Raw genomic sequence first — 24497 nt, 5'->3', positions numbered from 1 at the left:
ACGTCCTGTTTTCATTCAGGTAAGGGTCAACTATATTCACAATACTACTGACAGCAGGAAGATAAAAATATTCTTTACTCAGCAGCTTATTAAAAACAGCTCCCATGATGTTCATACCGACTTTTTACACAGAACACTGACACAGCTTTGTGTTCTGAATCTCTTTTTCTCTTGCTTTTATTTAATGTGGCACAATGCACTGGGATAGGGGTATTCTGTTCACAAACCAATAGCATTTAAACCACAGCACCCACAATGCTGCAGGTAAGTGTTTTGCACACTAAGCAGGTCATCTGACTATTCCCAGCTTTGTTTTGGGTTATGGAACCTTTATTTTTTTATGATTTTCTGAAGATAACACTACAGGTGGGATGGGTGGGTTGTCTTCATGGCTCAATAGCATTTCAAATACAGCACCCACACTGCTGAAACCAAGTGTTTTACACACCAGACAGGCCCCCAAACCTCATACAACCTTACTGTGGCTGTGGCCCCTGTCTTTATTTTGTAATGAGTTTCTGAAGATAACACTACAGGTAATACACTGGGACAGGTGGGTCGTCTTCATGGCTCAATAGCATTTCAAATACAGCACCCACTCTGCTGAAACCAAGTGTTTTACACACCAGACAGGCCCCCAAACCTCATACAACCTTACTGTAGCTGTGGCCCCTTTCTTTAATTTTTTATGATTTTCTGAAGATTACACTACAGGTAATACACTGGGACGGGTGGGTTGTCTTCATGGCTCAATAGCATTTCAAATACAGCACCCACTCTGCTGAAACCAAGTGTTTTACACACCAGACAGGCCCCCAAACCTCATACAACCTTACTGTAGCTGTGGCCCCTTTAATTTTTTATGATTTTCTGAAGATTACACTACAGGTAATACACTGGGACGGGTGGGTCGTCTTCATGGCTCAATAGCATTTCAAATACAGCACCCACTCTGCTGAAACCAAGTGTTTTACACACCAGACAGGCCCCCAAACCTCATACAACCTTACTGTGGCTGTGGCCCCTGTCTTTATTTTGTAATGAGTTTCTGAAGATAACACTACAGGTAATACACTGGGACGGGTGGGTCGTCTTCATGGCTCAATAGCATTTCAAATACAGCACCCACTCTGCTGAAACTAAGTGTTTTACACACCAGACAGGCCCCCAAACCTCATACAACCTTACTGTGGCTGTGGCTCCTTTCTTTATTTTGTAATGAGTTTCTGAAGATAACACTACAGGTAATACACTGGGACAGGTGGGTCGTCTTCATGGCTTCATGATTTTTTGACTGTAATCAAGTGTTGTGCACTTGTGCAAGTGTCAGGCCTCCTGACCTTTCACAGTCATGCTTTGTTGTGTGAAACTTTAATTCTCTTTTTAGGATTCTTTGAACATGGGAACTTCCACCGAGATGAATGAGGTGCTCTTCAATAGCTTTTTCATCTATACACACAAGCGTATGTAACCAAGACACTCAGAACCAACAGAATCAACGTGAAGTCATAGAAAAACAAGAATGCCCCCGAGACATCTGCACCCCCCTCTTGGACCACTCTGGTATCAACACCCCCAAACCAATCCATACCAGCTAACAAGACTCAGAATCGGTGCAACCCTCCAACCTGGACATGGAGCAGGATGGGACAAGTACCTGCACCACACTACGCACCCCTCATCCAGACCAGCAGGACAGCCAGACAGCACCATCATGACACACATAATGAGATCACTCTCTGTCAGTATGTGTAACATTCTGGGCCTGGGCTCCTCTGTATTTTGGCTGAAGGGAGTTCAACAACATTATTAAACGGACTGACATCATAATCTGACAAGATACATTGTTTAGGGGAGACTTGTCCACCCACTGTCCCCCTGGTAACGTGAAGATCATTGTCCCTTGGCTTACCTAAACCAGAATCACTTGGGTCTCCGGGGCAGATCGGTGTATGGTACAAAGTCTTAAAAACAGAACATTGTTGAATTGTCTATAAAAAACAACCAATATCCCTTGGATTTCCCAAACACAAAGCTGGAGCAAGTATACTAACTCCATACCCTTAAACTACAAAAGGCCTGTGGCGTAGACAGGGTAAACAGCCACATCATGTGACATAACTGCATGAGCCTAGTGATGAGCCTAGTTTAAAATACTCAACCCCATCCTGAAGTACGGATGTTTTCCTTTGGCCTGGAATCCAGGACTGATCACCTGACCCTAACAACTGCCGGAGCATTTGTGTGAACAGTAACCTGGGCTAGCTATTCACCAGTATCTTCAATACCCTATTACTGGCAGCTTGCCAAATACAGTGTCCTGAATAGAAGTCAGATCGACTTCATATGAAGCTGGCACATATCTGACCACATACGCACTCAACACACACTTTAAATGAACAGAAAAATAGTGACCTGTGTCTTTGATTTCTAAAAAGCAATAGGCTCTATTTTGAACAAATAACAAATATACAAACTTTCAATGTGGGGTAAGAGGTACAGTCCACAACTGATTTTTTTTAGCGTACTCAGAAAGTATAAGCGGTTTGAAAATACTTACATAAATTATTTTAGGAAGACTGTGTTGGTTTTTGTATCATTTGTGTTTGTGTTGACTCTTATTGAGATCTCCAGTCACCTGCCCTTATAGATGCCTCTTTTGCTTATGTGTTGTTAGAAATTGAGCTCGCCTGTGTGCCTGCTTCTAGGGTTTTTTTAAAAAAGGAATAGGTTGGTTTTCTATTTTTTTTACCCCTTGCCCAGTAGCAGTCTACTACAGGGGGGATTCTGGGTCCTCTCTCCATACAGTATGTCTCCTTTTGCATTGTTTCCAGACCTGGGCTGATTTGAGTTTTTCATGGTAATGGATTACAAGGGTAGGTCTGACAGAAGTGAATGTGGTGGATCTGCCATCTGCCCAGGCAGGAAGGTAGATACAGTATATGTAAACAGGTTTTAGCATTAATGTTTTGCATACAATCACCCTTTCCAAAAGGTGAGATAACCAGAGAAAACAGGACACAGCTTTTCTAGGGACTTTTTTTCCCTACAGTATTTATGGTTACGATGGGTTTTAACTCTTTGTGGAGATAAGCTATTTTTATCTTTTCTTTGGTGTAGGTTCATGAATGCATGGGCTTTCTTTTCTTCCATGTCTTGTTCCTTTGTTCAGTTGTTTTGTATTCTTTCTGTTTTGTCCCCTTATTTTTGTGCTGGTGCTAGAATTTCTGCTGGCTTTTCCATGTTTTTCCCTTTTGCTCTTTGATTTAATTTTTTCCTGTGACCCATTTTTCCTTATTTATCTCAATGTGATATTTTCCCCTTCTCCTCAGCTGTTGAGTCTCTTGCACTTTCTTCCCTGTTATCAGTATTGTCTGATGTTGGATTGCATTTTAAGTTCCTTATTTTTTAGTAATCCTGTAATTTTTTTTCCACTGTTATTCTCATCTTTTATTGTACTATTGCTGTTATTGCAGTCTTCCCACAGTTTATTTTATTCTTCAACAACATACTAAATAATATAAGAATACATGTTGTGCTCATCTCTTTCCTGCCACTTGCACTCCTGATATTGTCTTCAAATAATTCCAATATTTTAGAGCTCTATATTTTCAAGCCTTGAAGGCCTAAGGTTGTTTTTTAAAGTGTTTGAATGTGATGTACTAACTACTGTCTACAATAACAATAACATACATAAATTACCAATAACATGCATATAAAAAATAGCCCAGAAATCAAGTATGAAGTAAGGAAATGGCTGCAGCTATGAATCAGAATTTTAATCTATTGGTTTTGTAGTTGGTTGGAACTTGGAACTAGTTAGACAAGGGGTGTGAAGATTCGTTACAGATGTATTTTGCTGTACGCAGAACAAGTGAACAATAGACGGACATAATTTCACAAGACAACCCAGTTGGTTCTTGAAATTTCCAAACCACACATCAGAGTGAAAATTAAAACAAATTGAGGAAGGACCGATAGGAGAAGATCAACAATGAATCATTAACATTACAATGCTTAAGTTGCCTTTATAATAAAGACAATTTTGTCCTTTTGTGAGGATCATGTCCACATTGGACCTGTTTTTTTAAGTTGTTTTGAAATTTCACTTAGGGTTCAGAACATTTCACAACTACTAATTTTTTTTCCTACCACCTCAGCTAATTCTCTCCCCCTTTAGGTTTGGGTGGGGGTATGGGTTTTTTCCAGAAACCTGTTATCATTTCTTTGATGTTGGACACATTTGTCTTCAGGAAGTTTTCTTCACACCTCCTATCATACTCATCTGACATGTCCATAGCTACACTCATTTACTTGCAGCAGACAAACAATGACAGAGTCGTCTGCAAATTTTATTAAGTGTCTGGAGTGGTGAGAGCTCTTGAGGGTGTTTGCTTACAGGACAAAGAGTAACGGAGACAATATGCATCCTTGGGGGAACCAGTAAAACAATACCTGTTGTTGGATAATACATTGTTGACTTTCACACTCTAAGTCTGTTCAGAAATCAGTAACCCCTCTGATGATGTTAAGATCAAAACCAAAGTTTGATAATAGCTTTGCTGCCTGTACTTGAGGTCAAATGCAATTGCATACAGAGGAGGAAGTATAGCACAACAAAAATAACACACTTCTAAATCTACCACAGCACAGAAAAAAACTAGAAAAATCACTTATAAAACCACAGGAGTACACAAACATAACACAAACTAGAATGCCACATAGACAATAATCTGTAGCAGAATATCTGCTTATGTTGTATTTTCTTTGTGGATGTTTTTGGATGTTGTATTGGCCTTGGCAACTTTGTGATTTAACAGTCATGATAATAAAGCATTTTTGAATCTCTATGTGAGTGGAACCTGTTGAATATTAGTTCAGATGGCTAGCTGTGTCAGCAGGTGTAGGCTGCAAAGGATCAAGTAATAGTTTAATTCCATGCTGAAAAGAGAAGAAAGAAAACACAACATTTTGGCTGTGGAGCCTTCTTCAAGGGTTACAGTTGAAGAAGGCTCCATGGCCGAAACTTTGTTTTCTTTCTTCTCTTTTCAGCATGGAATTAAACTATTACTTGTTAAATATTAGTTACACTTGGGTTTCGCAATATAATATAACCAAGAGGTATTGTTATTTTTTTAATACTTTTACAGCAGTCAAACTGGCATACTCTGATATCTGAGAGAGAGTTTAATATAAAAATTTTCTCTTGAACTGTCATGAACCAGTTTAATTTGTTTTTACCTCTCTACAAATCAGCCTTCAAAAGCTTAACTCATGTAGCTGTAATGTACATGAACACCATTAAAAAGTTTTCCTTTCTCTATGTGGCACGTGGAGTGCTGAGAACGCATGCTCCAAGCTGCTTGCTCCTGTAAGGAATTAACAACTTAAAGATTAAGTTAAATTATAAATAGGCCTCACCCTGTACATAGGGAGTTATGGGACATGTTTCGTTTAGAAGGGATTTAAAAGTAAAAAGTAAAGCCTGAAATAAACAAACTGTGCCATGTAAGACCAAGGTAAGGAATGTTTGTTACTATTTGTTTTGTCTGGTTATTTAAACCATTCCGTCTATTTCACACTTAACCAATTTTGAATTAGAAAGACTACAAACTGTGCAAACTTCCAAGTCTGTAAGGGTGTATGATGTAGATCATTCACAAGAGCACACGGCTGCTTGTTATAATTGTAAGAACTGTAGTTCACTACTGTTCTTTTGACTCTTGAGCTTGCATCATACAGCCGTTGGAGTGCATTTCAAACCTAAGAGATATCAAACTCATTTAACCTGTCAGACATATGTTAAATGGGTTGTGACTTTTGGCAAAGTTTTTTGCTACATAATTTGTTTCATGAATACCATTTATCTCTATAACAACTTTCCTGTCCCCAGAACATATGTTTTAAGCTGCTTGATCCCATTGGGTGCAACCTTTCCATTGTATTCATAATGTGTTGTTTGCATTAGGAGTGTGTTAAATAAGCAGAAAAGAGGCCTGTTTTTTCTGTTGCTTCTGATCTTATACAGTGGTCAGAATCTCTCATCCAAAAGCTTATGAGTGGAAAAAAATTTAGTACAGATGCACAATCCATTAAAAACCATTTAAAGAGCATAAGGGTTTTCATCACATGGACTTGTTCGACTGTTGAGGATTTCTGTTTTGGTTGAGGATCAATTAAAGGACAACAACCTGAAACACTATCTTTGATCTTTCCAGAGCTGTAAGTAGTCATTCCAAGTTTATTAACTTGTCTCTTTTTTTCTATGTACTTTTCAATAGCCACTGATGTTATTTACAACAGTTTTTTTTTTCAAAATTGCATCTTTTTGGACAAATTTTAAAGAATTGGCACAATAGGCGGAGGAGTGGCTCTGTGGCTCAGGATCTGCACCGGTGGCTGGAAGGTTGCTGGTTCACATCCCATGGTTGACAGAGGAATCCTACTCTGTTGAGCCCCTGAGTAAGGCCTTTAATCCCAGCTGCTCCAGGGGTGCTGTACAATGGCAGACCCTGTGCTCTGACTCCCAGCTTTTCTCCCTGTCTGTGTGTCTCATGGAGAGCAAGCTGAGGTATGCAGAATATGAAGTCCTAATGCAAGAAAATGTATATGGTCAATACAGTAATCAGATTTATTCCATGCTGAAAAGAGAAGAAAGAAAACACAATGTTTTGACCATGGAGCCTTCTTCAGTTATGATTTGATTTTTTACAATCATACCCACAAAAACTTTGCAATTTTTAAAAATCTTGCAAACACAACCCAGATATGTTGACTTCTTTAAAAACATTTTTTTAAAAGAAACACATACTTCTTTTCTAGTTTTTTTTTATGTGGTGGCTGCCAGGAATCCTCAGTGAAAAGGTATGCAGATCCTGTGCAGACGCAGGAGCAAGTAGTTATTGAGACAAGAGAACAATCCGAAACGTCAGGCAAGATCATAGTCGATCGGCGAAAGGTAGATCAAAATCCAGGAAGTACAGAGAGAAGCAAACAATCCGAAACAGAAGGCAAGGCCCAAGGTCGAGAGGCAAAAGGGAGATCAGTAACCAGTAAGCGAGATTTAGAGTAAACGCGAGGTAGAGCTCTCAAAGAGAAGACTCAATACCGAGGGTTTGGATGGTTAAAATTGTGCTGCTTGCCGCACAGTAGAGTGTGTGCTGATGGATTAACACGTGCGGCGGTGCTTGTTATAATTAACCCGCTGCTGGTAGTGGTTAGTTCTTTTGTGAGTTATTCTCCGCTAGCTGGTGGTTGTGACAGTGACAGAATGCTGTTTTGTGATTGATGCTATATCAAAATATAGGGCCCGTAAAATTAAACACAGAACTAAAACCATTTAATGGACTTGTACATCTGTTGCGCTCCTACACTATTAACATCCATTGGGCATTGAATTTCAATTATGTTTCCAGTCCATTCAGATATGTTCTCTATTTTTCAGATTGCTGGCAATGTCACATGTTAAAGGAGGACAGAGGAGTAGAAGGCCAGACCTGTGGTCAAGGGCTGGTGGAGTAGGGAATGTGATCAACGAATTTCTGAAGTTTTCTAAACTCGAAAAAAAAATTAGGTGGAATGACAGTATGTGGTCAACACTGTCAAACAGACTCCTTGGAGAGGAATGCCCCAGCAACAAGAAATGGTTATCAGTGATTTGGCATGAAGATAGAAAACAACTAAGAACCAAAGTGCTTAGGGCGCAGAAAGAGGAGAGTATTGGTAGGGATTCCAAACCAGATGACAGTACACAATCTATAGTCCATATTTCAAGTCAAAGTGAGGGACATAGTTTGGAAGGCAACACAGAGCTCAGAAGTTCATCAGAAGATACAGAAGATGCATGGGCTGCACACGGCAGCACAGACAGTGGTGACATGTTTGAAGGAGAAAAAATCTGTGTAGAATCAGAAAAAAAGCCTGAAGAGCACAGTGAATATTCCCAGGGGGCAAGCTCATCTGGGACATCACCTCAGGATAAAAGGGGATTAAGAAAGATTATGTCTGTGCCTAAAACTTTCCAAGTATGTTTAAAGGCTGAACAATGGAGAAAAATAGCACCTCTAAAAGGTACATCTAAACTAAGACGACCATGGACCCAGATCTTATATAACGAGTTCAGGAAGATAAATCCTTGTTGCCCAATAGCCTTCAAATACCAATACATCAGGAAAGAGAACAGCAGAAAAAAAACTCTTATAATTAAAGCAGTCTGTACTTTCAGTTCCTACCTTCAGTTCAGTACTTTCAATTCCTGTAATGTAAAATACACAATGACAACAAGACACAAACCAATGGGCAATGATGACATCACAATTGATGTTGTACGAGTAGGGCAAATACAACACAGTGAAAGGGAAACACAATTTCGACTGGCACGTCAGCCTTATCGTTGAAAGATTGCCCGTGCCCTCACAAAAGGAATCAGCAATGTGTACTACAGGCAGCTGAACAGAACTCCGCTTGCTGAAATTGCAGCAGCCAATTTATCTAGGGCTCACAAGCAAGTATTAAACTTGCTCGGCAAGTTCGGCATTTCATTTAGTCTGCGGAAACATCGTATCGGAATGAACTGCCCGAGATAAAAGAGTAATTGCGGCTTCAGGTTGTTTTTACAGAGCATTGCGTTGTTCTGTTCATGCTGACTACACGCTTAAAAGTAGTCATTTATTGCAAGCGTTGCTTTTCCAGGTTTTTCTGAAATTCCTCGCATTTGAGCCAGCACTAAAATATTTCATTCCCGTCGCTGAATACATCGTGGAAACGGTATTTACAACGGAATGCTGTCACACATGAAACCTTTTCGTTATTCGGTTCTGAAGTTTGAAAATGAAAATAAAACGGGGGTCACTTCATAGGCTTGAAAGAAGTCCACGCAGCATAAAAACACGCAAATTCTCACAAATTGCATTGTGCTGCACCTTTCTTCTGCTGCTGTTATAAATCAGCCTTAAACATTTGAATGCATACCTTACTGCTGCTAATCACATTCACGTGTTTACGAAGCTTTTTTCTGTCCGTTATGTTTTTGCATAGCAGTTTCTCCGTTTTCCTCGTATTGTGATTGTCAGCGAGCACAACAAGACTGAAACAGTGTAAAGGCAGGTAAAAAAGACAGGGTAAAACGGCTGATTGTCGGGAGTGGGATTTGAACCCATGCCTCTATTTGGAGAGCGAAACACAAAGCTTTTAAGACACGAAGTTGTGAATTTGCTGTTTTAAACTGCTCGACTATCCTGAAAAATGTGTGCTGATTGCACCAGTCACATGCAATTTTCCACAACTTTAGGACGATTGATACGACTGGACTAACACAATTTGTGGCGTTCAGCATGACATGGAAAACGGTACCGGAGCATTCGGGTCTGGACTACCAGACTCAGAAACAGTTTTTACCCCCGCACTATCAAACTATTAAACTCCCAGCCTCTCTCACTCTCTCCTCACCTCTCACCTATGATCTGAACCTCACAGTGCCTTCTTTCTTACCAAAACCCAAACACACATTGAAAATCTACCTCTACCATACATGTCAAAAGCTCACTCCCCATCATTTCTATCCCTTTATTTCATTCTTTTGATGCATGTTTTTGCACATAACCTGTTACATTTTTATTGTTTTGCACACTGCCTGTTGTTGTTTTTTGCACATCGGCTGTTGTCTCTGTCTTTCTTTTGTTATACAATTGTATTGTTGTTGTGTTTTTTTCTTTGTACTACTTATGTCCGAGAGCTAGCTAAATAGCCTTTCGTTATACCATATACCTGTGTATGAGTATAATGACAATAAACTTGAACTTGACATAGTCTTGCAGGCAGTATATTATTTTATCGTTTACTCGTATAAAAAAACACGGTCTTCTCGTTCCTAATTCAGATTTTTAGTGCTTTCGAACGTTACTTCCAACCTGGACTGACAGCTCACCCGATCTGTTTGTGATCAGACCATGGAGTCGGGGGCTGTACCAAGCGCACGTTCCTTCCCAATGCTGAGACGATCATTCGGAAGATGGGTGCGAAGAGAGATAAGCTTTGTCGACTAAAAAATCAAGGCAGGATATGCAAGAATACTAATCACTGGCGACAGTTATGTTCTCTTACTATTGAGATCCCTACATTGCGAGTTCTTTTAAGACTTTGAAACTGAAGGAAAGCGGTGACAAATGCAACAGGCACGCGTGGGGCTTGAACCCACGCTCTTCGGTTTACGAGACCGACGCCTTACCACTTGGCCACCGCGCCTTCGAATAAGCATGGGAATAAGGTTGTTCAAATTATTTTTTTCTGAATCAGGTTTACATCGCCAAATGTAAACTGGAGGCAGCAACAACAATAAAAGGGATACTTGTCCTTAAACTCGGACGTGATGTTCTGCAGACATGTGGACAATGTCCTGTTTTCTTGCAGTGTAGACATTTTGCTGTTCACGCTCCGCATTCATCTGCTTTGTGCATTGTTAGTCCGCACCTGTAACATGTAATGTCAGCCGTCCCCTGTTCTTCTATTTCTCTAGCATGACTGCGTCCTGCTGCTCGGGTTTTGTTTGTAAAGTTTGAGCGAGCGCCCCGTTCAGTGTCACTTTGTCACTGTGGTCAGAAAGCATTCTTGATTCTGCTTGAGCTGCTTCATGAATTCTAGCGACTGTAAGAGCTCTTTCTAAAGTCAGCCCTTCCTCCTGCAGCAATTTATAGTCTCTTATGTGCACATTTTTCCACAAGTTGATCTCTTAACATGTCAGTTTCCAATACTCCAAAGTCACAAGATTTAGCCAGTTCTCTTAGTGCAGTCACAAAAGCATCAACAGATTCGTCCTGAGACTAAGTTCTCTGCCTAAATTTATGCCGTTTCTCCGCGGTGTAAAGGAAGCGTCTAAAGCAGCTACAGTCTTTTTCTCCAGGGAGGTTGGCGAAAATCCGCTGCACGGGAGCCCCGATACAGTGCAGTAATGTAGCACGTCTCACGGCATCCTGAGCTTCTGTAGATCCACTGGCTATTTAAAAAAAATATGTACGACTCCATCCATATCTTGTATTCCGTATACAAATCCGGGGCTCCGAGGTTCAGTAGAAGCGGTGGAAAAAGCTGGGCATAAGCAAACCTTCTCGGCGTGGCTGCCATATCTTCCATGGCGCAAGCTAAACGAAAAGTCCGAAAATTCAGAAGTTCGTTTCTACCAGCAAGGGAACTAAAATCTGCAGTGTTCTGCTCGCTTTGAGTCCGTCAAGCACCCATCTCTCGTCGCCTTCAATGTTGTGTATCTTAATAAAGAGACGTTTTTATATTATTTTAACGATTTTATTAACTACACAGATCACGCCCTTACACCATATATTCCTGCCTTCTACTCTCTCGTTCTGTTGTCTGGCGATGTTTACTCACTATACTACATTTAGCATGACTTCTTGTTGCAGTTGAGCTCAAAGCTGGAGATGATCTCCATATTCTACCGCACTATCTAGTCCGAAACGTAGTACACAGTACATACTTTTTTAAGTGAAGTCAGGTTGTTAAAAAATTAAACCAGCGCCCTGTTACAGAAACGTACCCCCAGTCTCCCGCGCAAAAAGCGGGGGTACTCAGCACTATACTAAAGAGGAGCGCTTGTCTGCAGCTGAGCGTCAGCTCTGTTTACTGTCAGCAGTCATTTCCTCATTTCCAAAGACTTTTTCACCTGCTTTCAGCTTTTAAAGACAGTCATAAACGCTCAAGAAGTAATTCATGTCAGTTGGAAGTCTGTTTCTGTTGTCTCAGCTCTTGATAAAGAAAAGCCGTGCGTGGGAGAGTCCCTCTCTGAAGAAGTTTGCTGTCACCCTGCGAGGGAGAAGAGCCATCAATCACCGAGGCAACCACTGAGACAGTTAACATTAAACACGTGAAATGCGAGATGTTGTGATTTTTTTCCCGCTTAAGGCTTCTATCGTTTCTACTCTAACGAGAAAGACCTCTTTATTAGAAGTGAGATTTTAACAAACGTCTCCAGGGTTAATTGCGACCTGAATGCAACGCCTAAGACCATAGCAGCGCTCAATAAAAATGATCAGAAACCGAAAGCGCTTCCTATCCGGATCAGTATATTCCGATACCACTGGTTCTACCGAAGAAATAAGAAAAGCCGAACTCAAAGCACTGTGTTGCCATTACGGGTACTCTGTCTACAGCTGCTTTAAGATCTACTCACACCGTGTTGCCATTAAGGCTACCTAGTTAAAAAAAAACTTATCGTCACCTTTTTGAACGTGATTATTAGACACCCGTTAAATCTCCACCGAGGTTTCTTGAGAGATCGTTCAGCGAGCGAGTAATAAAAAACTACGTCGCTTCCAACCTCTGCTGTCACTGTAAACTCGGACGTGATGTTCTGCAGATGTGCAGTGTGCCTTTCCTCTTGTCGTATTCAAGAGTACTCACTGTGTGAGCTCCTCACTGCGTGTTCTGTACTCTACTGTGATTTAATTTAGATGATTACGTGGAGTAGAGTGACAAGATCTACTTGAACATTTTCGGTTTGTGAAATGAAACACTAAATACACTACTGTAAATACAAGTAATGGACATTTAAAATAACCACAGTACAGCTAGAAGAGTGAAAGATAAGAGACTATTTAGAATGACATTCACAATAGACTTAAGAACAGCACAACCGCCCGAACAGGGACTTGAACCCTGGGCCCTCAGATTAAAAGTCTGATGCTCTACCGACTGAGCTATCCGGGCTCTGAAAGCAAGTCGACACTGTCGGGATCCTCGCAAGTTACGTGTCTCTTGTGCCGAAGAGCAGTCATACCTGATCCGTCTGGAATGACCACTGACAGACTTTATCCAGAAGCGACGGCACCACTCCCAGTAGAATGAGTGAGAAATACAGCATGACATGGGTAGTTAAGCGGCTCCCACAATCCATCTTTCCTCACATTACTAATTTTTTTCAATAGCATTTTGACCTTTTTTCACATTCAGATTTTTTTTCTCATTTAATAAAATCTTTTAATCAACAACATTAAAAAGAAAACAAATGAAATGTTTTTTGGAACAATGATTAAAAAAAATATTTCAATGCCTTGGTTGTATACGTGTGCACACCCTTTATATAGGGAGTTGCAACAGTGCTGAAATTTAAAGAGCATTTCTGTAGAGAAAACAGCCTTGATGTTTAGCTTAGGGAGCCTGTCTTTTCGAAATTCTATTTCTTAACATCTTGCACAGCCTCCCGACAGACTAACAAATATTTTTTGGAGAAATTGGCTCACATACCGGAAGACACTAATGTTTATTTACGTGAGAGTATGTGAATAACACTTTAACCGAAAAAGTTTGTAATTGTGATTTTGTTAAAATTCAATAAATCGTCTATCAACAGTTAGAATTTATTAAGAAATTGTTTTATTTCATAAACTATAAGAAAATTCAGAGAGTTTATAGGTCTTATCCGTCGCTTATGTTCTTTTAACTCTAGAGTTCAGGATCCAAACCCAGCTGCGGACGATTGTGTTTCTTGAATCTCTTGTAATCATCAAAAGTCGATGTGTAGTCCTTCAGTACTTTCTCTAGTTGTGCCATGGATATTTTATACGATTAATACTTGTCATGCTCTTTTGCATTTTCATTAACAAACGGAAAAAGTTTAAAGTGTGTTTATGGCTGTGCTTCACATCTACACGAGAGCAGTACAGGACACGCAGTGAGGAGTTCGTGAAGCTTTCAGTTTAGTGCGGAGTTCAGAAGGAGGATTCGCTCGCTGAATAATCTCTCAGGAAATCCCGGGTGAGATTCAACAGGTGTTTTCTGCAACAGCCACGACAAGTGTGAAGCAATCTCTGGATTTCCTGAATTTGAACTAAATTATTAGTTCAAATAATTTAGGATTTAACAGAACTAAATGAGGTACATTTAGAACAGCAGCGCAACCCTGCAGCACGTCGAGTTTAATTGTGTAAACTGCATTTAATTGTGTAAACCTGGCTCTCTCTGAACACGAGCAAAGAGTTCTCACTCAACAGAAAACTGCGATGTGAGTACTGTAATATAAAGCACCTGGAGATGCCAGGGATTGAACCCGGGACCTCATACATGCAAAGCATGCGCTCTGCCACTGAGCTACATCCCCGATGTAAAAGGCTATGGAACAGACTTAGAAATGTGCAAATGCTCACTGATCACACCACTCACGAAAAATGCCTGCAGTTTCCCACTTTCGCGTTTCTTCTACTACAGAGTAAATTCATAGGAATGAAGAAATAAGGAAGGAAAAATAATCGCATCGAAGCTTAAAGAGACTGGGCACAAATTAATCTGTTATTTTTGTATCCAGTTACATGGGCGACGGTGGTTGATTCCCAGACGGGGGAGTGCTTTTTTTCTACCTCCTTACTCGACTGTCTTTCAATTCTATTTTATTTGTAAGCTTTTTGCATCTTTTAAGTGCTCTTGATTAAACTATGCATAGAAAAACAGCAGTGCTGATGATTTAATGTAAAAGGGTGAAACGACGCCCCAACCACAGGAATGGTAACAGGAAGGATCGTGTTCTTATTTAATATGTCCTTTTGAGGTGTCTTGTCAATGCACACAGGCGGTAGAGCTGAATAATTTACTTTTAGTGGTGTTTTTAAACAAAGATGGAACACGTTCTTTCTATACCAGGAAGAAAGGAGCAGACTTTACCTTTAAGAGGCAAAAATGACACCTTATCAAAGCTAATATTAATTAAAATGACATCACAACAAAAGAGTGTAGCCTTGAGTGAATAAAGCCTTGAGTGGAGCCTTGAGCTTTCATTGGACGTCTGTGTCTCCATAACTTTGTAGGTGAGAGAGAGGAGTGTGATAATTTGCAGGTGCTTCTCGGAAGTGCGTTGGTGGTACAGGCGCCTTCCAAATAATTGAGTCAGGTTTGAATCCCAGCCAGTGCAAACCCAAATCTTTTCAAGATAATCTGTGGTCCGCTAACACATCTTTTGAAACACTACAACAGGTAACACCCGTGTGAAACATCATGAGCATCTGTTAAACCTCTCTACCTGCCCGTTCCTCACAGAGACATGACGAGGGTCTAAGGGGACATTTTGAGCCGTAGAAACATTTTATCATTCCGTACTTTCCTGTGCAGTCAGGCCAGTTCCACTTTAACTGCGCCCGACAACGGAGGTCGTTTTGAAAACAACGAGAGTAAAGGCACACTGCACGTCTGCAGAACATCACGTCCGAGTTTAAGGACAGCAACATCAGAGATTGGAAGCTAGGGAGTTTCAGGTCTGTGTTTTTATTATAGGTTCAAGAAAATCTGAATACCTTTTCAAGAAGTATTTCAGAATCCCAGTCAAAGACAGTACGAATGCCGCATAGATCTGCATTGTACAATTAGTATACTGTTTGTCCGTTGAATCAAACACCCCTTATGAAAAATTTCTAAAACAGGAGAGATCGTTAGGGAATGCGTCTTCCTGTAAAAATAAAATGACTTCAAGGGCACTATAAGCAGAGGTGTGAAAGCCTGCTCTACAGAAGAACAAAAGCCAGAGATGCCAAAAAGGTCGAGATTTCACCACGTGAGAGAAAGCATCTCAGAAAACGAAGCTGCGGTCGTTTCCACACGTTATAAAACCACTAGGTCAAACAAGAGCTGAAGAGCCGCTGTTGAAAGTAACACGGCCGAGCGCTCTAAGGAGCTGGCTTAAACCTTGCGTCTCTTCAGGAGCATCTGTTGGAGTCACACTGCTACAGCGTATCTCCTTGTTAAGTATCCCTTTTATTGTTGTTGCTACCTCCATACGATGTAAACCAGATTCAGAAAAAAAATAATTTGAACAACATTATTCCTAGACTTGCTTGAAGGTGCCGTGGCCAAGTGGTAAGGTGTCGGTCTCGTAAACCGAAGGCTGTGGTTTCAAACCCCACCTGTGCCTGTTTCAAAGTCTTCCAAAAAACTAGCAATGTGGGAGTCTCAATCGTACGAAAACATAACTGTTGCCAGTGATTAGTGCATATCCTGCCTTGATTTTTAGTCAACAAAGCTTGTCTCTCTTCACACCCATCTTCCGAATGATCGCCTCAGCATTGGGAAGGAACGTGCGCTTGGTACAGCCCCCGACTCCATGGTCTGATCACAAACAGATCGGGTGAGCTGTCAGTCCAGGTTGGAAGTAACTAAAGCACTAAGAATCTGACTTAGGAACGAGAAGACCGTGTTTTTTTTAAATGAGTAAATAAAATAATATAAAATAATATACTGCCTGCAAGACTAAGTCAAGTTCAAGTTCAAGTTTATTGTCATTATACTCATACGCAGGTATATGGTATAACGAAATGCTATTTAGCTAGCTCTCGGACATAAGTAGTACAAAGAAAAAAACACAACAACAATACAATTGTATAACAAAAGAAAGGCAGAGACAACAGCTGATGTGCAAAAAACAACAACAGGCAGTGTGCAAAACAACAAAAAGGTAACAGGTTATGTGCAAGAACATGCATCAAAAGAATGAAATAAAGGGATAGAAATGATGGGGAGTGAGCTTTTGACATGTATGGGAGAGGTAGATTTTCAATGTGTGTTTGGGTTTTTGGTAAGAAAGAAGGCACTGTGAGGTTCAGATCATAGGTGAGAGGTGAGGAGAGAGTGAGAGAGGCTGGGAGTTTAATAGTTTGATAGTGCGGGGATAAAAACTGTTTCTGAGTCTGGTAGTCCGGACCCGAATGCTCCGGTACCGTTTTCCATGTCATGCTAAACGCCACAAATTGTGTTAGTCCAGTCGTATCTATCGTCCTAAGGTTACGGAAAATCGGATGCGACTGGTGCAATCAGCATCCATTTTTTCAGGATAGTCGAGCGGTTTAAAACAGCAAATTCACAGCTTCGTGTCTTTTAAGCTTTGTGTTTCACTCTCCAAATAGAGGCACGGGTTCAAATCCCACTCCCGACAATCAGGCGTTTTACCCTGTCTTTTTTACCTGCCTTTACACTGTTTCAGTCTTGTTGTGCTCGCTGACAATCACAGTACGAGGAAACCGGAGAAACTGCTTAGCAAAAACATAACGGATAGAAAAAAGCTTCGTAAACACGTGAATGTGATTAGCAGCAGTAAGGTATGTATTCAAATGTTTAAGGCTGATTTATAACAGCAGCAGAAGAAAGGTGCAGCCTTTGTGAGAATTCGCGGGTTTTTATGCTGCTTGGACTTCTTTCAAGCCTATGAAGTGACCCCCGTTTTATTTTCATTTTCAAACTTCAGAGCCGAATAACAAAGAGGTTTCATGAGTGACAGCATTCCGTTCCAAATACCGTTTCCACGATGTATTCAGCGACGGGAATGAAATATTTTAGTGCTGGCTCAAATGCGAGGAATTTCAGAAAAACCTGGAAAAGCAACGCTTGCAGTAAATGACAAATGTAATGCGTGTAGTCAGCATGAACAGAACAACGCAATGCTCTGTAAAAACGATCTGAAGCCGCAATTACTCTTTTATCTCGGGCAGTTCATTCCGATACGTTTCCGCAGAATAAATAAAATGCCGAGCTCCAAACATGTTGTTGCCATTATTGTTACTCCTGCTACTGTAGTTTAAAGCTTTAATCAGTGGGTATGTAATGTTGTAAAAGGGCTGGACTACTTTGTTCAGTCCAAATTCCACTATGTGAATTTATGCTTTTTTAATATAAGCATTAACAATACAATGCGTGCTCAAAAACCCTTACTTATTAGCTTAAGAAACGGCAGTGTTTTGACAAAGTGGTATTCGAACAGAAAATGCTGAAGTGTTTAATACTTGCTTGTGAGCAGATCTCCCTCGATTTAGACAAACTCTTGTTCGGCTGATGATTTCAGATCAAAATCTGAATCAAGTGGAAAGAAAGCTGAATTACGCTGGGTACTGGGTATCACTGTTACGCCATCAGGTCATGCTAGGAGGATTGGGGGGATGAAATTGACACAGAGGGACCCAATGTGGGGGCTGAACCCACAGTTCTGAGATTAAGAGATTCTTGCTCTATGGACTGCGCCTATATAACTCTTGTGCTACAGCGGTAATGTTTCTGGGTGTGGATGAACATGACATTATAGACTGACAGCAGGAACACGTGGCCCACAGGCAGTGACAGTTTCGCTATATTTGGCTGCAGTATATTGTGTTGAGAGCACCATTAACTTTCCTGCAGAGATGGGAGTGCCTTTAATACAGCTCTTTCAATCGAACAGAGTAACAGGAACTGACCTAAAGTTTCGGCTGTGGATCCATCTCCACATGGGGGACAGTAAAATAGCGATGAAGTAATGTTTCTGGGTGTGGATGAACATGACATAATAGACTGCCAGCAGGAACACGTGGCCCACAGGCAGTGACAGTATCGCTATATTTGGCTGCAGTATATTGTGTTGAGAGCAGCAATAACTTTCCTGCAGAGATGGGAGTGCCTTTAATACAGCTCTTTCAATCGGACAGAGTAACAGGAACTGACCTAAAGTTTCAGCTGTGGATCTATCTCCACATGGGGGAAAGAGACAGTAAAATTGCGATGAAGAAACATAAAGATTTGTGCTCGCTGCAAAGTAGGAAAGAGGTGGTCAGACACATGAAACAGCTTGGTGATAATTTGCAGTGACAATTTTATGTTATTTAGTACACGGATTTCTCTTCATGTTCCTTAAGATGTGTAATTTGTATGTTGGTTGTATGAGAACAGTTTCTCCTAAAGTCCTGTCAATTGACAGTGGAGAGCTAGCTGGTGCACATCTTCAAGAAGACTCTCTTTAAGGCGGTTACAAGTTTCTCGAACAAATCTGTGTCATATTTTTAAAATAGTTTAGCTAATGAGCAACGAGAGTACAAATAAATTCTCCCACCCTCCATTTGAAGATAAAACTCCATGTGCGAGTCAAAGTTTCCTTGAAGCTACTGATGTTCGTCATTATTGGACATTCCCGATGATATTGACTAAGAAGCTCAATTTTTACGTGTTGTAGTTCAACATGTGCAAAACATTCGTATCCCCTGCAAATATCGGCAAGGTCAGTGATATTCTCAACAATTTGTGCCATTGCAATTCGTGCGATTGGTGCCATACTTTTTCGAAAAGTATACTGACATGCCAGGATCAGAGGGTCATATTTAAAAAACTGGTGCATTAAAATTTCTTGTACTTCAGGATTTTGATAGTCTGTTACATTGTCTTTCACACGGCGGTGTCAGAACTGTGAGACATTTTCATAATCGGGGGGAAGGCCGTAGCAATAAGCAGAAAGTGCAGTCACCTTTTCCCAGTGTAAGTCCGTGTTGTGGTGAGTTTTTAAAATTGGTTTGCGATTTTCTGAAATATATTCCATACAAAAATATAATTTGGACAGTCGCTATTTATTTGGATATTCCTTTTCAGTGAAGATGTCTACAGTATTCCAGCCGGATTAGTACTGATCGAAGAGAGCCATCTACAGGCGAAAGGCGACATAACATCACAGCAGCACCATTTAAGGTGGAACGAAAAACACGCATAAGAAGCTGGTGAATAAGAAGCTACTGTAACTTCAGCCTCGTAGCAGACCCTTGGAGGCACGCTCAAAATAATCATCTTTCCAAGTACTTAAGAGTCATATTTAGATCGCTTTACTGCAATTTTATGTGATTGATGGGAGATGTGAAGCCATCGAGCCTGTACTGCACTTTCACATTGAAACTGAAGCCATTTCTCATGCTTTCTCTCAGTTTCGGGGCTGCAATTGAGTGTAAAGGAGGCGACTTGAAATTGAAACGTGTAATCACCTTACAGAGGGTCTTCACGACGGGGTGCGTCAGCTAGTTCTCCATTATTGTCAGTTTACTGGACTTCTGAAGAAACCTATCTACAGCGAAGATACAAACTGCACAGTTTAAGGCACATGAAGAGAAATCTGTTTGCTGATTGACTCAAAAAATGTCGATACAAATAATCTGCCAGGCTGATTTACTTGTCTGACCACCTCCCTCAGTTCCCCTTTGCTGTTAGCACAATTCTTTCAGTTTCTTTTCTTGTATTTTCCTTGCTATTTTAGTGTTCCCCATGTATAGATGGATCCACAACCGAAACCGTTTTCACCCTGTGTTTCTGCAGCGTCAGTCTGTATGAGGAGCACGACTCGCACAGCTCCAGTGGCGCAATCGGTCAGCGCGCGGTACTTATACAGCAGTGCACAGCGGAGTCATGCCGAGGTTGTGAGTTCAAGCCTCACCTGGAGCAGTGTCTTTAGCTACTGAGAGCAACTTTCGAGTTTAGAAAGTTAGTGTTAGGCATTTGATGGAGATAAATTAACATCAAACGAACAAGTAAAGATTTATTTCGAGTCACAATCGAAGAAGGCTCCACAGCTGAAACGTTGTGTTTACTTCTATTTTCAGCATGGAATAAACCTATACTTTTCCATTTGCAGCCCACGCATGCTGTGATGCAGCTCCCTACTTAAATTTCTATCAGCTGTGTACCTCCAGTTGACCTGTACATAAATATATGAGAGAGGTCTACTGAGACAAGAGGAGCACTGAAGACTTGATAAAGCTCTCGCATTAGATTCTGTGTTTATGTTGTTCCCCAGATTTGTTTTTAATGTTCTTTTTCTTTTGAAGTTGTTGCGTTTGGTTTTTTTTCTGATTGGTAGCTACAACGGGTCAGTTGCAACAAACTGGCTGCTGAAATTTGTCAGCAGCTCTGTAGCAAACCTGTTCTCAATTGCAACAAACCTAAAATAACAGCTGCTCCCCATTAGATGTTACTAAAGTAGGAGACTAAGCAGATGAAGTGGAACAATAGATTACATTGGAACTGTCCTGAATGTAGTGGAAATAATATCGTCATTAAGTAATGAACAATTGCTTTCCAGACACTACAATTATTCACAAGGAATTTTATCAATACTTATTTTATTAATAAAAGTGTAATATCTTAATAATCAACTTTAATGTTATCTTTATTAGTAGCTGTATTACAGGTAATGCATGCACAGACTTTATTATACTATAATGAATTTTCAGATATCCCGGGGAGAGAACTGAAATGAAGGAAATACATATTTAAAAGGGGTGTAAGTCTTAAATGTGTTCTGTCACATAGGGGTGTTAATTGAATAGATTTGTTGTAATATTATTTGACTCTACACTTGTGTTTCTCAGGAGACAGCATTAATATTGGGGATTTGCGGATACAGATAATAAGTTGTACTATACAGGCAAATGTATGGTTACCTTAATGAAAAAAAACTCTTATCATTACCCTTTTCAACATTATTATTTAAGACAGTCTTTCAGAACAGTATTCTCGTATTAGTGGCTATAGTCTAATCATAATGGTGGTGAAACAGGTGAAATGTGCGGAAAGAATTGGAGATGGAACAGGAGACTCATCCAGTCGATAGAAAGCTTGGGTAGGACTGCACTAACACCGTGCCAGTGCTTAGTAGCGTCATTTAAAAATAATACGTGGTTTAACAATATCAACTGCTCTTCTGTGAGCTCAGCTCCACTACTAGTAATACATTGCCCAAATTTTCAAATTAGATACATGTGTTTTCTACGTGTATGTAATAGGTACTTTTTTGTTTTAACTGATTTAAAATATAATCTTTATAAAACAGACAAAGGGGTTTATGTGTCGCGCTGAAATTCACACACAAGTAAGGAAAGATATCGCGCTTAGGAAGAAATCCAGAGTGGAGATGCCGGCGATTGAAAACAACCACATACAGCCTGTATGTGCTCTACCACTGAACGAAACTTCCGACAACTACTGTATCTTTATCTGCAGCACTTTCTTTTAGGAAGAGTGAGGAGTCTACAAGCCTAGAAAATAAGACAACTAAGTGAACGACAAATTTTCACTTTTTGATTAAAGAACATAAAAAACACCTTTCTTCCAGCCAAATTCAAACCAGAGAACAAAGAGTTCCCAGCTGTTTCCACTATATTCCTCCGCTCTTACAACTGAGTTATCGAAAACACAGGAAGCCCACCTTTTGTCTTACATAAAGCACAATGTAGTGCAGCGGTCCTATTTATTTAAAACCCAGTTCGAAATCAAATCTCATTCCCATAGTCCTGTTTAGTTTGAATTTAAGCAGTTGTAGCAGCAATGCTTGGTAATAAGACAGAATTAAGCGTTGCTGTGCTTTCCTTAATGAGGCCCCATCTCACTCTCCATCTCTGTGCTTCAGCCACAGAGAAAGTATTCATGCAGGCTGATTTAAGATGTTTTCTTTTGATAAGGGACAGCTCCCAAACGGGGATGCACTTAGATAAGCCTGGCTATCATGATCAATGGTCATCCATTGGCGCCTATCTGTCTAGGGAGTGCCAAATGGACATCTGGACTGCATTCCTAAGTGTCAGGAGTATGTGACTCGTATCTCACCTTGATCAACCAATTAGAGACTGGCAGGGTGTGGTAACACCATGTGGGTCTCCAATGCCCGCCAAACTCTCAACCAATCAGAACACATCTGGGTCTTGGTCAAAAAGGGAGCGCAAGCTCAGATCAGGGCTCTCCTTGGCCATTTTCGCGCATCCTCAGAGACAATCAGGTGACAAAGGCTGTTGTCTGCAAAGGGACTAGGACTTTATTCTAAGCGCAGGGCCGAGGATCCCGTACGTACTCAGAATTCTACCAATGTGAACGCTCCGCTTGATCAACGGCAGCCCACAGTTGGACCCTCGTCGACAACCTGAATAGCTTATTCAGAAGCAGCGCTGGACCGGGAACGAACCAGCTTCTTCCTGGGCAAAAGAGTGACTTGTGAGGACTAGCCGTCACACTGCATAGAGTGCATAGTGCATAGAGACTTTCTACTAGCCAGCCGGACTGCTGGTAGATCCCCTCGGAGCAACGACTGCCCTGCGCGCCGCAGTCAGATTCCTCCGCCCGTCCTACTCCGAGCTGGACCTCGACTGGTTGGCCAGTAGCCAGAGGATTCCGGGACAATGCCCATTGGACAACCGCTGGGACCGAGGCTGCAACAGAGCCTGTCAGCTGGTTTGGTGTTCGTGCCGGGAAATTCCAAATCCATACACAGTGGATAAGTAAACCCCAAGTTCTACATTGCGTCTCGAGAATTCAATTGTACCTCAACACAAGTTGTTATCAATTTAATTCATGAGTAATGTATTTACTTCCGAGTTTAGAGTAACAGTGGGTAATAACACTGATTAGCGATTTGGTAACCGAACGATATATATTGACATATATTCTCTGTTGTGTATCTCTTTGTGTTTGCATCTCTTCGAGATTATATACTTTGTATATTGATAACCCTCACAGTAAGGTCTGCTGCTCATATCCAGGCAGACTAGTATATGTTTGGTGCACAATTTATATGAATAAATGTATCTCGTGTATTGAACCCGTGTGTGTGCGTTGTTAGTTGTTCTGACGATTGATTTTCTAAAAACCACAACGAACAACCTCGTGATTACTGCTACAATTAATAATTGTCTCAGTAAACCCATCAAACCTCTACACTTGTATAGTATAATTTATTATCTGTACCCGCAAATCCCCAATATTACTGCTGTCTCCTGAGAAACACAAGTGTAGAGTCAAATCATATGAAATAATACAACAAATCTATTCAATTAACACCCAGATGTGACAGAACACTTTTAAGACTTTAAGACCCCTTTAAATAAGTATTTCCTTAATTTCAGTTCTCTTCCCTCCATGGGATACCTGAAAATTCACTATAGCATAATAAAGGCTGTGCATGCATTACCTGTAATACAGCTACTAATAAAGATAACATTAAAGTTCATTATTAAGAAATCACGCTTTAATTAATAAAATATGTTTTGATAAAAGAAGTCTTAATAGAACCTAGGTAAATCCCTGTAGTAGTCTAACACCTACAAAAAAGAAAAAAAAAAACAGAACAACTTCAAAACAAAGAGAAAAAGAACATTAAAAACAAATCTGGGTAACAACAAAAACACAGAAAAGTGAGTGCTTTTTCAAGTCTTCGGTACTCCATCGTGCTCCTCTCGTTTCAGTAGACCTCTCTCATATATTTGTGTATAGGTCTGCTGGAGGTCCATTGCTGATGGTAATTTAAGTAGGGAGCTGTGTCAGCATGTGTGGACTGCATAGGAACAAGTAAAATTTTATTCCATGCTGAAAAGAGAAGCAAACAACGTTTGAGCTTTGGAGCCTTCTTCAGGTCTGACAAGGAACAAACCTTTACTTGTTCCTTTCATGTTAATTTAGACCTGATCTCCAGCAAATACTTAACAGGACCTAAACTGGTCAGTTAGTTTAAATAGTTGAAGATATAGGCCACACTGCTCCAGGTGAGGCTTGAACTAAATCTCAGCATGAGTTCGATCGCACCACTGGAGCTGCAGAAGTCTTTTTTTACACAGACTAATGCAATTGCAATTAGTCACGAAACAAACGAGAACTGCAGCTGTACACTTGAGACAGGACGCTACTGTATTAATTTTGTCTAACACTCCAGTCGAACAAGCCGACATGTCACTATTGCTAAATCATTACAA

The 24497-nt window shown here is 40.6% G+C and overlaps 5 non-coding genes across 5 annotated transcripts; 2 read left to right on the top strand and 3 right to left on the bottom strand.

Annotated features, from left to right (window-relative positions):
• Window positions 1-10170: 10170 nt before the first annotated feature.
• On the bottom strand, window positions 10171-10242 carry trnat-cgu (transfer RNA threonine (anticodon CGU)). Its single transcript has one exon. It is a non-coding gene; the product is annotated as a tRNA-Thr (tRNA).
• A 2399-nt stretch (window positions 10243-12641) lies between these two features.
• trnak-uuu (transfer RNA lysine (anticodon UUU)) lies at window positions 12642-12714 on the bottom strand. The gene has a single exon. It is a non-coding gene; the product is annotated as a tRNA-Lys (tRNA).
• A 1318-nt stretch (window positions 12715-14032) lies between these two features.
• On the bottom strand, window positions 14033-14104 carry trnaa-ugc (transfer RNA alanine (anticodon UGC)). The gene has a single exon. It is a non-coding gene; the product is annotated as a tRNA-Ala (tRNA).
• A 1725-nt stretch (window positions 14105-15829) lies between these two features.
• Window positions 15830-15901, top strand: trnat-cgu (transfer RNA threonine (anticodon CGU)). Its single transcript has one exon. It is a non-coding gene; the product is annotated as a tRNA-Thr (tRNA).
• Window positions 15902-20111: 4210 nt separating this feature from the next.
• Window positions 20112-20205, top strand: trnai-uau (transfer RNA isoleucine (anticodon UAU)). Its single transcript has 2 exons — window positions 20112-20149; window positions 20170-20205. It is a non-coding gene; the product is annotated as a tRNA-Ile (tRNA).
• The last annotated feature ends 4292 nt before the right edge of the window (window positions 20206-24497 follow it).

This window comes from Lepisosteus oculatus, chromosome 14, assembly GCF_040954835.1.
Source record: "Lepisosteus oculatus isolate fLepOcu1 chromosome 14, fLepOcu1.hap2, whole genome shotgun sequence".
Lineage (NCBI taxonomy): Eukaryota > Metazoa > Chordata > Actinopteri > Semionotiformes > Lepisosteidae > Lepisosteus > Lepisosteus oculatus.
This window is presented reverse-complemented; position numbering and strand designations above follow the sequence as displayed.